This window comes from Silene latifolia, chromosome 9 (genome assembly GCF_048544455.1).
Source record: "Silene latifolia isolate original U9 population chromosome 9, ASM4854445v1, whole genome shotgun sequence".
Taxonomy (NCBI): domain Eukaryota; kingdom Viridiplantae; phylum Streptophyta; class Magnoliopsida; order Caryophyllales; family Caryophyllaceae; genus Silene; species Silene latifolia.
In genome coordinates this window covers 36,606,920-36,619,454 of record NC_133534.1, presented here as the reverse complement: position 1 = coordinate 36,619,454, position 12,535 = coordinate 36,606,920, and the positions used below count along the sequence as shown (strand labels likewise).

At 41.7% G+C, this 12,535-nt stretch overlaps 1 non-coding gene across 1 annotated transcript; it reads left to right on the top strand.

Moving 5' to 3' along the window:
* Positions 1–831: 831 nt before the first annotated feature.
* LOC141602956 (small nucleolar RNA R71) lies at positions 832–938 on the top strand. The gene has a single exon (XR_012524858.1). It is a non-coding gene; the product is annotated as a small nucleolar RNA R71 (small nucleolar RNA).
* The last annotated feature ends 11,597 nt before the right edge of the window (positions 939–12,535 follow it).

The window sequence follows — 12,535 nt, the reverse complement described above, 5'->3', positions numbered from 1 at the left end:
TTACCTTGAGGTGGTAATTGCCCCTTTTGTCTTTGTGAGTTTGAAGATGCTAGTTGGGTCAATTGTGTTTCCAACATCTTGGTGTGAGCTAGAATGTTGTTGATGGTGGTGTCTTTTGCTTGGCTATCTTTTTGCATTTGGGTGAAAAATTCTTGTTGATTTTTTTGCATTTGAAGGACCGCTTTTTGGACATCAAAACTTTGGTCATTGTGGTGATTGTATGGATTTTGATTTTGGTAGCCTTGGTTTTGATTGAAAAAGGGTCTTTGATTTTGATTTCTCATGGGTGGTGGAGTGTATGTTGTTTGAGGGTTTTGGACATTTTGGCTTTTGTATGAGAGATTTGGATGGAACTTGGTGTTTTCATTGTAAAAATTTGAATAAGGGGTACCACTTTTGTAAGCTTGGAAAGCATTGACTTGCTCGGTTGTTCCCCTACATTCACTTGAGTCATGACCCAAGGTTCCACAATTCTCACATATCCCGCTTGGGATTGATGAGGATGCCGTCATGGCATTGACATGATGCTTTGATGATTTTGAGCTTTCCTCAAGTCTAGCCATAGCTTGTTCAAACTTCAAGTTGATTGTGTCAATGTGAGCACTAAGTTGAGCACCCAATTGAGTAACGGTGTCCACTTCATACTTTCCTCCTCTAGTAGCCTTGCGAGGCCTACTATATTGCGAATTATGGACCGCCATTTCCTCAATCTTGTTCCATGTTTGATTGTCATCAACTTCGGTGAACATTCCATTTGATCCCATATTGAGAATGTTCCTTGAATCTTCATATAAACCATTCCAAAATTGTTGCACTAAAAACCATTCGCTAAGTCCATGGTGAGGACATGAGCGACAAATACCCTTGAACCGCTCCCAAGCTTCGTACAAAGATTCTTCATCCCTTTGCTTAAAACCCGTAATTTGAGCTCTTAGCATGTTGGTCTTCTCCGGTGGGTAGAATTTTTGTAGAAAGCTAGAGCTAGCTTCTTCCAAGAATCTATTCCAAGGGTGGCCTTATCAAGGCCCTTCAACCATTGCTTTGCTGTGCCGATTAACGAAAAAGGAAATAAGACCCATCTTATTTGGTCTTGAGTCACGCCCGTTTGAGAGATAGCTTCACAATAATCACAAAATGTTTCCATATGAGAATGAGGGTCCTCACTAGGCATTCCCCCGAATTGGCTCCTCTCAACTAGTTGGATGAAGGCGGACTTGGCAATAAAGTTTCCGGTAAGATGTTGTGGGGTAGGAGTACCATTTGGTAAATCCTCCTCGGTGGGTATAGAGTGTGACGAGAATTTAGGCATTGTAGGTGGATTTTGTGTGGTATTGTTTAATGGGTTCTCTTCTCCTTCTATTGCGAAAGGATTGACAAACTCACTAGTGGGTTGAACAACTTCACCAACACCTCCCAAATTCCTCCTAACAAGTCTCCTATTATTCGTCAAGGTTCTTTCGATTTCACGGTCAAAAGGTAACAAATCTCTTTGTAACCTTCTAGACATGCAAAATATCAAACAACTAGAAAACAATTAGAACAAACCTTGAGGAGTTTTACTTCCCAAGGTGAAAAAGACACAACTAAAAACAATAAAAGAAATCTTAAATCAATTAAACACCGTCCCCAAGAATCGGCGCCATTTTTGATCGAAACCATTTGGTGTTCACAATTAAGCATATGTGGTCGTTGGTCAATGGTCGATACAAAACACAATTTATACTTCACAAACAACTCTACAATTAGTAAAGAGGCAAGTAAAGGTCGGATCCCAAGGGACGGGTATTGAAATGAAGATTCTATTGTAACTAGTGGTGTCTAGGGGTGTCACAAATTGGGTTGATGTAGAAGGTCACTAAACTAAAATAGCAATGAAAATAAACTAACAAGGTAGATGAAATAAGGGTGTAAACAATTGATTAAAAACACTAGGGTGTCATGGGTTCATAGGGGAATCATGGGATATGATCATACAAACATGTTCTCAAATTATAAGCAAGCAATTATTGTTGTGATGGATTGAGTTGGGTTATATCTTACAATCCTAGGAAAGTTTGGGTTCCGGAGCCGAATCTCTTGGATTGTACAACACCTACAAGTCGACTTAATCTTCCCTACTTAACACATGCATGATCTAACAAGACTCGAGTTGGGTTATGTCTTACAAGTCAAGTTGAAAGGATAGAAGATGATAGTAAATGCAAGGATTCATAGGCTTAGCATTTCATCAAATATAACATGTGCATGTATTAAGATCAAAACAAGCAAGCAAATAAGATATGAAAGCATATTAATTTAAGCATGAATCATTCCCCATGTTGGTTTCCCCTAATCACCCATTAAACCCTAGCTAAGAGACTACTCACTCATTATCATATTGATCATGCTAGAAAGGTTGTCAATCATACTAACATAATGAAACATGATGAATAAATGAAAGTAATTAGCAATAATTAAAAAGGGATTAAGAGATTATACCTACTAATGATTCCAAAATAATAATGCAAAGAATAATAGAAGAACTTGATGATTGATGGAAGGTTGTCAATCTCCCAATAAACCCAATAATCTTCTAATTACCCAAAATAAAGTAAGAACAAGAGAGAGATTGAAGAACTAAAACTTGGATTAAAACTTGATTGATATTTGATTACAATATTGAAGAGAGATTTGATTGATATTAACTACTCTAATTTTTGATAAGAAGAACATGCTCCTCTAATTAGACTAATGGGGTATTTATAGTGAAAATTAGGGAGGATGCATTAGGGTTAACTAAGGGCTAAACTAGTAATTACACTTTTTAAGTTGAGCAAGAAGCCTCCGGGATTATCCGAGAGAAGGGCTTCTCCATTTCGTAGCTTGAAGAACGAAACTGTGCTGTGCTGCGATCCGTGTGGCTGGGAGTCGGGACGGCCGGATGCGGATGGACGATCCGAGCGGATCAAGGAACAAGACGCTCGGATTGGGCATGGGGAATCCGAGCGGATTCCTGGTGAGGACGCTCGGACTGGCGAGGACGGGCGGATTCTCTACAATCCGTTCGGATTGTAGTTCAAATAGCTTTCCTTCTTCTTTTTCTTCCCTTTTCTTCATGAATTCCTTGGGGATTTCCTTGGGACTCAAGGATCCTTTTCTCAACAATGCTCTTCTACTATGCTATGTACAAAGGCCTTCTAGTCTTGTCTCTCCTTGATGCTTGGTCATTGAATATGATCAATTTAGCCTTGTTTTGCCATGAAAATGCAAGATTCTTACTCCTTTCCTACCAAGGGATCAAAATCTCAAAGAATATGCAAAACAAAGAACTAAAGATAAGAAATGACCCAAATAGGCACTAAAAAGCATGGAAACAATGGTAATTCGGGGGCTAAATATGCGCCAATTATGGTCGCATCAAGCTCCCTCCTTCAACTTCTTCTTGGTGACAGCAAGCTCAATCTTCAGCTCCACCACACGCTCCTTCAGATCAACCCGCTGCTGTGCCAGATCTGCAACAGTTTCCTTCAGCTCCTGGTTCTTGGCGCTGGTAGCACGACTGGTGGTCTGCACTATGTTGATCATCTTCCTGTTGTAGAGTGCAGACTGAAGAGTCTGGGGCATAAATAATCAGAAGTCAGCAAAAGAGTTGGGAGGCAGAATTTAAGCAAGAAACAGACAGACAGACAGGTAGAAAATGAAGAATATTCACCATGAAAGCGTTGTGCACGTCATTTTCAGCCATCTCCTCTGGGGAGAACTCCGAAAACGTTTCCTTAACAGGAGGAAAGAGCAGCTGATCAATCTCCGGCCAGTAGGGCACCTTGTCCACATTCCCAAAGCCTTCTGGAAAATGAGCAATGATGCCTCCGCTAGTAGAAGCACGGGGACTGGCAGGAGGAGTAGGCGGATGTCGAGACAGCAGATCGACCTCCAGGGGCACGCGAGCAGCAGAACTAGAAACTGCAGGAGGAGTCTGAAAAGAGGCAGCAGGAGCACTCCTCTTGGAGGCAGAGGCCACATTAGGGCTGGTAGAAGGTCTCTTTCTTTTAGCACTTTGGAGGATGAGTTCCAGTTGATCGACTTTTGAACCTGCAAGCATACACAGTCTCAGACGGCAGAATGCTTAAAACATCAGCAGAAACGGCACGCAAACGAAAGTGGTCACAAAAACCTTACCAGAAGACATACTGTGGGCTGATTGAGGAGGATTGGAGGAGGAAGCAGGCGAAAAACCAGGAAGCAGGTCTGGAAACTTTCTCTCAGATTCAGAAATGCAGAACAGCTTGCTGCAGGCAGGGATCTTGGCACCAATACGGGTAAGGTCACAGGGGCCTGCACGAAGACGATGAAGTAAGCTAGTAAGCAGCGAGATAAAATAATTCAGGTAGCAGGAAAGCTACTTACTCGAAGTCAGAACCCATTTCTCGAAAATATAATCGGCAGGAGGCTGGATGGAGTCCTTCCTCACATAGAAGAAGTCTTTGAACCATTTCTCATCGCGAGATTTTGACACATGTTTGAAGGGAGCCTCTCCACGGCCCCGGAAGGAGAATTGACCCCTGCCCAGGGACCTGATGTTGTACATATAGGCCATATCGCCCAGAGTGACAGCTTTGCCAGTATTCTGACCAGCGGCCAGAGAGTAGAGAAGAACTCTCCAAATGGCGGCAGAGATTTGTGCCATGGCGAAATTGTTGGTAAAAATGAAATCTTTGACGAGTTTAGGGAAAGGAAAACGAAGGCCATATCTAAACGGGTACAAGTAGAAGCAAACCCACCCCGAACGGAGGGCGACAGCTTTTTGTCCCAGTTCAGGGACAGCGATCTCAACCCCATCACCAAGACCAAACAAGTTCTTGATCGTCGGAATGTCGGCCGGAGTTAGGGTGGAGTCACAATCGTGTGGGTGTTTGAAAAGTCCCCGAGAAGGGAAAGTAGGGTCGAGATTACGGTCGGAGGGCGTCGAGGTTGACGAAGACTGTCGAGTTTTGCCCATAATGAAGAGAGAAAATGAAGACTAAAAGGAAGAAAGAAGATGGATTACCTGATGATGAAGACGGGAGAGGGAACAGTGAAGCTGATGAAGATTAAAGGGAAGAAGATTGAGGGTTTAAGATGAGAGTTTTTTTAAATGATTTGGAGTGATTAATGAGAGTGTAAGAGAGACGTTGGGGTTATAAAGAGGAGAGAGGGAGTTGGGTACAGAGAAAGAGGAGAAAGGCGGCTTGCATGGGAAGGAGTAAAAGGACGGCGTAAGGTTTTAAATATTTGGTTACGTAAATTCCTTGCTCGATACTTGAAGGCGTACTTCGCAAGAAATTTAGGGCAAACTGTTTGGGCTAAAAATAGCGTCATAAAGAAAGCCCACTTGGTGAAATAAAGATTATAGAGAAGAGGTGAGGAGGATGGAAGCCCGCAGTCAGGAGAAGGGGGAACGGGCTTAAGAAGGATCAAGAGCCCATCACAGTAGGCGCCCGTGTTAAGGAAAGGAGTGTCAGGGAGAAGTTAGGGAGAAGTTAGGGAGATCGGGGAGAATTGGCAAGGGAATCCGGATTAGGAAAGAAGTCCTTATGGAAATAATATTCTCTTTCCATATTCGAGATAGAGTATATCTAGGGTTCTTACCCTATAAATAGCAGAGGAAGGAAATCAAGAAGGACATTCATAAAACACCCGCATTCGTACATCAACACTCAAGATCACATCTCGGCAAATAATACACGTTCATTCTCGATCTTGCAGGCCTGGCACCTAGGGCCAGCAGGATTAGCTTCGTACCACAATTGTAATCATCCTCCAATTCATATAGTGCAATACTTGGCAGGGTACCGTCCCTCCCGCGGTTGTTCCCACATTGGGTTTTCCGCGTCACCAAAATCTTACGTGTCAATTTACATTACGCACTTTATTTCCCGTTTACTTATTGACATATAAATCATCATACAATCAACCAACGAATATAGACTACATTGACTCTAAATCGACTTAGGTAAAAAAGACCTAAACAATTGCATTAGGTTAGAAACCTGTTTAGGAGTTTAGGGGTACTTTTAGTTTGTATTTTGGTCCTCGTTCCCGCTCCCTATGCTCGAAAAACGTGAGTGAGGTGGAGAAACCGTCTCATCTCATAATGCCAAGTTTATTTGCTTGGGTAATGGGTGCCACTAGGTTGCATTGTAGTCGGGAAAGACCGTATTTGCCATTGTGGACCTTTGTTGGGTATTGGAATTTTTGCCTTTTGTGACGGTCTTATGTCTGACAGAATAAGCGCCTATTTGGGCTTAAATTGGGTTAGTTTGCCTTGAAATAGACCTTACTAGTAGTTTAGGTCGCTTTGAGGCATGATAAAATTTACGTTGCCTTTTGTGGTCGTATTTTGAAATTTTGACTGGTTTGTGCTCAAATTAGCGTAGAAATTGCCTTTTTGAGCTGTAGAAAAATACCCCATTGTATTGGGAATGTATTTTGGTTTGTTGGCGGACCTTGTATGGGTCTTGGATGCCGTTCTTTTTATTGTGGTAGTTTTGACTCGTCTTTTGCTTGAAAAGAAGGGCGAGTCGTTTTTTTTGTGCGTTTTTGTTTGTAAATTGTTTTGTTGTTTTTTGTGAATTATTTTTGTCTGGTTGGGTTTGGGCGGGATTGCCCTTGTTCTGCTTTGCAGGTTTTTTTTTCGGATTTTTTTGGATTTGTCCATTTTACGCCGTCGTAATGCTGAAATTTCGGCTGACATTCTTTGTTTGCCTTTGGTTGCAAGGGACCATTTGAGACCTATGGGGTCTGTTGTGGAGGCCTTGGAGGAGGAGGAGGAGGATGATCCCGGAGGAGGAGAGACGACTATTTTTTGTTACAGGCTTGGTTGTGTTTCTCCCTGGCGGCCTTTGGCCGGCCAATGATCGGGTATCGATCCTTGGTCTTTGTCTGCAGAGGTTCGGATGTCCGATGAGTGGGGTTCAGTACGGGAGTGTTACCCATGTTGCCACTTTTGATCGTTGTTGAGTTCTAGTGATTGGGGGTCAACATCGGGGTGGCGTCCGTTGTCGTGATCCCCGTTCATTCTTGAATTCTGACGATTGGAGGTCAACGTCGGGGTGACGCGCTGAGCTGCGATCCTCGGTTGTCGCGTTGTCCAAAATATGCCACGCATCATTTTTCTTTTTGTTATGGAGGAGGAGCGCGGTGTTATCGTCATGGTAATCACCTCTGCTTCTGCTGTTGCTCCTCTGTTCCCCGTGTTGCTCCTTTTCTTTTCCGATTGAAGGGATAGGGAGTGCTTAGTTCGGTAGGTGGCGGATAGCCCCCAGTTTGTTGTCTTAGGCCAGTGTCTGTATGATAAATGTTTGAACTGGATCCTGTTTGTATGGTCAGTCGTTTGTATCAAACGTGTGTCGATGTATTTTGCGTGAGGCGATTTGTATATATGCTTTTTTGGATTATGGTTCATTTTGTTATTTTTTAGCTTTTTTGTGTTGTGTTTCGGAGAAGCGCTGTCGGCTGTTATTTCCCCTTCTGCTTTGCACTAGTTCCTGCATCGTTAGTGTAGAAAAACAGGCAACAGGTAGCACGTATACATAAACGTAAACACGTAAAAGCATTTGATCGAAAACAAAATTTAACTGCGAAGACACGAAGTTAAAATTGAAATTTTGGAATTTGAAATGAATTTTGAAAATTTTCGCGACAAGTCGTCACGTTTGGACTTCAAAAGGAATTAATTTGAAAATTTGAGCAATTAACTCGTGTCGTGAATTAAATTGCATCAGAATTATTGATTTGTGACTCGAAAAATTCAAACTCAAACCGTCAGGGATGAATTTTTAGAAAAGATTTTTACGAGTGTATTTGATTTGATTTTTTTTGTGAGATCAAGACTTGAATTTGTGAGTTCTTGAATTTTTGAGGAAAACTGATGTCGTGTTATCAATTTTCGATTTTTATTTTGCTGGGAAAATTGCGAAAAAGCGAAAAATTTTCGGAATTTTGATTGACGTGGAAACGATCCGTCGCGGATCAGGGCGACTAGTCCTTCCCCCTTTAAAAAAAAGAAAGAAAAATCCGTATGTTTAAAGCTGCGTCATGGAAACCGTGTCGGATTTCGTAAAACGCGAAAGCAATGAAATGTGAGTGTGAGGAAACACAAAATGTCTTGGACCGTCCCGAAGAGGCGCGAGCGTTCTGGCGGGAGGTTTGAGATGTCAGGAGAAAACACAACTTGAAAGAGACAAGTCAAAGCAGGAATCCTGGGAGAGGGCCTAAATAGGCGCAAGCGGCCTGGCGATGGGAGCCAGCTCTCCTTTTTTTTTTTTTTTTTCTGAAAAACACGCAGATTGTTTTTGTATAAATAGTGATGTTTGTGCTTCATTGTTTCATCATCCGAAACACAAAAACAACTCTACAAAACTTCTTCTTCTTCCACAAAAATATTTCATGGATGCCTTTGAGAATGCGTTGCGACAATGGTGCCGAGATTTGTCGCCTCCCGAAAAATATCAACTCATTTGCATGGGAGTTGGTCAATTGTTGGTGCTCCGTCAAGTTAAGGTGCAACCCTCATTTCTCGAAGCATGTTCTCGGTTTTGGGATTCGAAACATCATGTTTTCGTTTTCCCGAAAGGTGAAATTTGTCCTCTTGCCGAAGAAGTTGGAGCCATAAGTGGATGGCCGAGTTGTGTTCCAGTGCTTCCTCCGACTCGGTTGTGCTACAAGGAGAAATTTTGTTCAATGTTGGGTTTGTCGACAAGTCAAGTCAAATTCCTTCTGTGGACGCGGGCCCACGGGGGCGCTTGGGAAGAACAAGCGTTTGCATTTGAGGAGTCGCCACCAATTTATTGTGGAAAATTGGAAACCGTTCGAATACCTCGTGCCATGTCAAGACACAAAGTAGTGACATGAACACCAAGAACTCGTTACCCTTAGCATTCTATGTCTAGAATGACTCTAGTGGATGCCAATGAACACGGATGTTTACAAAGATCTGGAGTAAGGGGTGAGGGTACGTATTAGGAAGCTTTTTTGATCGAACACCTAATCCCGCCCGCCTCGATAGCGGCCTCTACTAATGATTAGGGAAATTGTCTATACTCGATATATTGTCAATTTATATGCATGCAATGCAACATCCATTACTTTGATCCTAGCATGTGAGAATTAATACTAAGTCGGTGAACACGTAATTTAACATGCAATTGGGTCGAGTTGGGATTTAATGTTAATTACATGTGAAAGCATACAAGCAATAACACGATGAAGAAATACAATAAAAATACAATAAAGAAAATTACAATGGGTTAAATGATTTATGTCGAAAATACATCTAAAACGGATAATTTGAGAAAGAATAAATAAATAAGCGAACAGAAATTAGGGTGATAATACGAATAATAGTTAATTAAATACGTAATTAATAAACTAGGTCAAGGCAACACGGGAGTTCACAGACAGAAATCAACCAGGAAGAGGCGCAGCAGAGCTGCGTCCCTTGGAAGAGGCGCAGCAGTTACGGCGTCTGTTCCTTGGCTCAGTTCTGGCTGTGAAGCCGGAATTGCAAATCGTTAATGTTCGTTGGAGAATTAATGATTAATTATGAATAATTGACTCGGATGAAAGTGATTAGCAGATTATTTACATGTGATTAAGGTCATAAAAAACAATAAACATGGATGAAACGAATTAGGACGAATTAATTACAAGATTAATAAGGGTAAAATATGAGAATTAAACAAACTAATTAGGTTAAACAAGTTATTAACGACTAATTAATGACGGTGACGATGAATAACAGATGCAACTATGTCAAAGATCGAATTCCAGAGACTCAATATGGGTAAATCGAACCTTTAAGAAATCCGGATTGATTTTAATGATGAAAACCCGCAAATATGAATTATAAGGGATTTAAGTCGGGATTTATGATGAATAAATTAACAATGATGATGAATAATATGTTACATGTTAGAATTATCAAATTTTTGTGTTAAAGAATAAAGAACAATTGAAAGCAAAAGCAAAACAGACGAATCAACAAAAGACGAAGGAAGAAGAAAGGAAGCAGGAACTGCGGCAGCCTCACGAAGAGGCGCAGCAGGTGCTGCGTCCCTTCGAAGAGACACAGCAGTTGCTGCGTCCTTTCTCGACGGTCATCTTCTGGCAAATCCGTAAAAAGGGTTTTAAACACGGTTTTAGAAATCGGTTTTAAGAGTATTTTCGACATAAACCTTACAATTTGATTACAAAAATAAAGAACATTAATAAAAGATGGGATTTACACCCTCAGGCTTACATGTTTGACGAAACGAGATGAACTAAGTTTACGTTTAGTGTTGCTCGACTCGAATGTAGACGAAAGTGCCTTCTAGGAGGAAAACGAATAAGATTGATTAATGTTGATTATTGTGGAGTTGGTCAAATTGGTCGGTCATGCAAAACGAGGCTGGTACTCAGAAGGATCTGAACTTACGTGGTCGAAAGTTCAAGCACGTAGACTCCAAAAAGTAAGAAGGTGGTCTAGAATGCAAAGGGAGAAGAGAAGGGCGGACACTAGCGTGAGAAATATGTGAGACCGAAGGTCTCTATTTATACTAATCACGTGAAGGAAGTAGAGTTTTTTGGAGAAACTTTGGAAGTGAATCTCGAAAAGATATGAAAAGATACGAAAAATACGCAAAAAAGGACTTGGGAAGAGGCGCAGCAGGCACTGCGTCTGTTGGAAGAGGCGCAGCACTTGCTGCGTCCTTTCCCAAGTGGTTTCCTCCTGCGGAAGAAATATTTCCGTGTTTTGGTTATGGTATAACGGATTAATCTTGTTTTCCTTAATATTTTGTGTGAATATTACGGAAAATTATTTACCAAAGATTAAAAGATTGCAAAATATTGAATAGAAATATCCGGAACATTCCAGAACATTCTGACTCGGTTTTAGAAAATGAAGACGGTTTTTGACCCGGACTCCAAATGTACTCTAATTACTGGTAAAACGACCGTATCGGCACGTAGATGACAATTAAGAGGTAGATACCAGTGTTTGAGCGATCACTTGACGATAAACTTACGAACTATCACAAATCATTCCGTATACCAAACATGCGGCCCAATCATCACCGGATGGCTTGCGGAAGGTGCAGAAATGAGGTATCTACAGAGCCCCCACTTTGACTGAGGCTTGGACAAGGCGAAAGTCAAAGTATAGCCATCAGGTCAATCAAAGATTACAACCTGACGACTATGGCGACGCGAGACGGCTCAAGGGGTCTGAGCCAAAGACCTGTCGCCGGGAACATTTTAGAGTCTGTCGACTATCGGGGAGGGTCGTTTAAAGTCCATTATACTACGTAAGGAGGCACGCCAGCCATAAGAAGAGACCATACCTGAAATTCCTTGAAACCTCAGGGAAACAAGATGCGATATTGGGGAAGACAGCAGGACACAGTCTGGAACTGCTGGGATAAATCTGCTTGTGGTCGGCTTCAAACAAACTTCAGCAAAACTTGGGGTCGATGTTGATCTCTATGTCTCGAGAGGGAATGACTGTCGGTCGTGAACTCTCGCTGGGGGAACATAATCGGGAACTGATCTCCATGTCTCGAGAGGGATTGTCTATCCGTGTACTCTCGCTAGGGGAACATAATAAAGGCGTGTCGAAACACCTGTCAAAGAATACTAGCTCGTTGTGACAAGCTAGGTCTTGGAAAAAAATAATAATGTATGGCAGTCTGTAGTTGGCTTGAAAATGCGGGTTCGGGCGAAGAATGAGCGTCAAACGGACTGAAATATGTGATATGGCATCAAGGAAGAGGCGCACCAAAGATGGGCCCACAAATAACGAACCCATAACGAATTTTTGAAAATTCGTATGAAGGGAAGCTGAGGAAGAGGCGCAGCAAGAGCTGCGTCCTTTGGAAGAGGCGCAGCACTTGCTGCGTCTTTTCCTGAGCGTGCCTTTCCTGCGTAAAAACCCGATGAAACAGAGGGTCTATTTCATTTATTCGAAACACAAATTCTCAATTTTTCTCTCAAATTCCAACCATTTCCATCAAAATTTGATCCAAAAACTTGCATTTGCCATGAATAATCGAGGTATGTGTATTAATCTTGCATTTATCTTCCGTATTTGATCCAAATGAGAGCGACAAAATTAGGGTTTTCGACCCTAATTAGTCGAAAATTTGGGGCTTTTCCCCCAAATGATTTTGCCTTGCAAAATTGACTTTGTAAATGGTAAATTGGTAATATAAGGATCGTAACCATGTATTTGTTTCGAATTTTCATTGAGTTTTGAGCATTTGAGTGAAATTGAGATGGTTTCACAGCTAAACCGTAAATCGCTTCGAAAATAGCCTTAGGATTACCCGTTTGTGACGAAACTAGGTATTTGGAATCTTTGTATGATGGGTAAACTTCCTACCATCTCTGAATTTTGATTTGTGACGGCTTTTTCAGGACACTTTTCTAGGGCATAATCGCCATAATAACGAACTGCTGTCAAAATTCCGACTCGAACTCATGACTAGGCTTCAACTTAGGCTTGACTTGACCCAGATTACCACATGAGCAGACGGGT